This window comes from Silene latifolia, chromosome Y, assembly GCF_048544455.1.
Source record: "Silene latifolia isolate original U9 population chromosome Y, ASM4854445v1, whole genome shotgun sequence".
Lineage (NCBI taxonomy): Eukaryota > Viridiplantae > Streptophyta > Magnoliopsida > Caryophyllales > Caryophyllaceae > Silene > Silene latifolia.
In genome coordinates this window covers 47,584,411-47,587,569 of record NC_133538.1, presented here as the reverse complement: position 1 = coordinate 47,587,569, position 3,159 = coordinate 47,584,411, and the positions used below count along the sequence as shown (strand labels likewise).

The 3,159-nt window shown below is 37.9% G+C and overlaps 1 long non-coding RNA gene across 1 annotated transcript; it reads right to left on the bottom strand.

Moving 5' to 3' along the window:
• Positions 1-916: 916 nt before the first annotated feature.
• Positions 917-2,024, bottom strand: LOC141626254 (uncharacterized). The gene is made up of 3 exons (XR_012535864.1): positions 1,956-2,024; positions 1,803-1,872; positions 917-1,295 (listed from the first exon to the last, which is right to left on the bottom strand). It is a non-coding gene; the product is annotated as an uncharacterized LOC141626254 (long non-coding RNA).
• Positions 2,025-3,159: the final 1,135 nt, after the last annotated feature.

The following is a 3,159-nucleotide window of genomic DNA, read 5'->3' as shown; positions in this document are numbered from 1 at the left end:
GATTGTATGAAAAGTTGTGTAACATTATATGCTTAGTTATGATATAATGTTGGGATTTATAAAGTTGTTTATAATGTTGGAGTATGATATAACATGCGGGTAGCGTTTTTGAGTTAACATGACTCGATCGAGTGGGACTGACTTGATCGGGTGGGTATTTGACGAATTTGAATCCAGAATCGTGTTTTTGGGCACTCGATCGAGTACCTCGGGCACTCGATCGAGTAGGGGATCACTCGATCGAGTAGCCGGGCTACTCGGTCGAGTATGTTAGAGGTCAGAAGGTCTGTTTTGGGTCTGGAGTCGGGGCACTCGATCGAGTAGCCTGCTACTCGATCGAGTAGGTAAGGGAACTCGATCGAGTATGTCCTGGGCAATTTGCTTTCGTGTTTTGAGGTCTTGGTACGTATGTTTATATCCACCCCTTTTCTAATATAGTTTCAAGATGCCGCCCAAGAAGAATGCTTTGTATGCGAGAGCTGAGCTTATGAACATACACTAATGGAAAAAACCCTTATTGCGTCGGTTGTAGAGGACCTTTTGCGTCGGTTTTGGACTGACGTATATCGAGGGGTCGTATTTGCTATGCTTCAGTTGTGAAACCGACGCAAAAAGTTCACCATTTGCGTCAGTTGTGTTTTGAAAACCGACGCAAAAAAGCACTATTTGCGTCAGTTTTGTTTTAAAAACTGACGCAATTGTACATATAACCGACGCAAATGCTTCAACATTTGCATCAATTCTTTATAGAACCGATGCATTTTATTTATTTTTTGCTTCATTTGTTATCATAACTGATACAATTGATATTTTGTTTTAGGGCCAATTCATTTTTCTCATTTGCATCATTTCTTTCAAGAACCGACACAATTTATTAATGCTTTTTTTTATATATATAAATTTGCTGCCGAAATTACATAAAACTCACAATCCGAAACCAAAACTTAAAACCAACAACAATAAATCCAACCAACCACTAATACATCACATGTAAAACAAATTTACATCTTATTCAACCCAACAACGTTCCAAATATAATCCAAAGTACAAATAATCACACAAACTTCTTAGTTACTAAGTTAATCTATACTAAATATTCTCTTAATACCTAGTAAACTTACATAAAACTATATATCAATCCAAACTAGATGCCACAAACCTAACACAACTCAACGTCTCAACCGGGCATAATCAAGTCAATAGTGCTCGATCAGGGTAGTAAAGGAATACATATATCACATGGCAACCCAGTCTGCTCCAGTCATTGAACAAGCGAGAAGATAGCGAACAATATCCTGCAGCAATAACAAAACTTCATAATACAACCATAATAAGTTCATATCGCTGCCGTGAAAGCCACGGACTGAGACTGCATACAGAACACGATGTCAATATTCGAGAGATGAAATAAAATTAGGCCAAGTAAAAACAATAGACAGTTCCACAGTCTACGGTACCAATGTCAACAGCCAGATTCAGCAAATTGAGCATCAATAATGACCTCATTAACCACTAGAAATTTTTATCACATAGTAGTCGAAAGCGAAAGTAAAAGGCAGTATGCACAGTGTTCCGAGAAGTTTTCTTCAACAAAGGTGAGGAAGAAATGTAATGGACCATTATACATTAGCAACAATACATCACATTCTAAAGTTTAAGGTCTAACTTGTATAGCATTAACACAAACCCATGCCATAAAATGAATAATTGAGAAGAAAATGCACACATTTTTCGACAATTAGCACTTTTGAGATAGGATTATTGGACCTGACACACATCTCTCACTTTTCATAAGTTATTACCTTGTAATTCCGAGAATTAAAAGTGTTGAAGTGAAACCCCTACTCAAATGTCATCAACAACTCTCGTGATCTGTTTTCACAAAAAAGAGGAAAAAAAATCTAGAATTAGTAAATACAAAAGGATAAATATTTCATTAAGGCTATTAGGAGCACCATGTTATTAGTTGGGTAATCAACGAGTAGAGTGAGTTGTGAGGCTGTTGAACCTACCCCAAATATAAACAAAAATATTGATTATTGTCTTCACAGAGGTTCAATATAGCAAAATTCTATCACGGGACAAATTCAGAATGTTTTAGCTCATTAATTTTATGATAATCATAATAAAAAGCATAGTAGAAGGTCAGGGAAGGAAGGATCACCTAAAAGTCTAGTAGCTATTAGATAACTATCGACAACCAGGTTGTCAAGAAACGTATGAAAGTAGATGAACTTGTCCATACTCAAACAGACTCAAGGCTTTACTTTAACTTCATCATAATCAGCTTTAGTCATTAGTCCTGAAAAGAGACGGCATCCTGAAAAGAGCAAAAATTCTACAGGAGATGAAAGAGGACTCCAATCAAAGACGATGTGGGAGAAAGAGGTTCTCGCCGGCGACCTATAAGAGAGCTGAGCGGCCGTCGACGAGAAAGGTAAGGATGTGGTGGTAAGGCGGTGGAGTATTTTTGGGGATTTGGTTTCTAGAGAGCAAAAATAAGGGTGGGTTTTGTTGGAGAGTTGTGATCAGGGTTTGGTGATGACTGATGAGCGTGTGTTACATCGGTTTCAACTATAACTGATACAAAAACATAATATCAAATAAGTCGGTTTTGTAACATAACTGATGTATTTGATCAAATACATCAGTTTTACTGAGAACCGACGCATTATATACGTCAGTTTCTTTCAAAAACCGACGTAAAAAGCTTGACTATAGGGCAAAACTGCATTCCCGCCAAAACTAAGTACTTTTTGCGTCAGTTTTTGTAGAACCGACGTAAATCCATTGACGCAATAGGTGTTTTTTCTACTAGTGATAGATGATATCGTTAAGATGTTGGAGCATCAGGATGCTCTTACGGAGGCCTTAAAGACTGTGGGAAAGGATAAGGATAAGGATAAGGATAAGGATAAGGATAAGGATAAGGATAAGGATAAGGAGGTTGATCACTCTAAAATCAGCCTCTATATAGCGAGGTTTAACCCGAAAGAATACAAGGGGGTTGGGGAGCCTAACCTTCTTGATAACTGGCATAGAGAGATGGAGAACATACTAGATTTGGTTCACTGTCCTGATGAGATAAGAGTAGAATAAGCTGCGTTCTATCTGAGGGAGGCAGCTGGAAAGTGGTGGGATACGGTGAAGGTGAGTGAT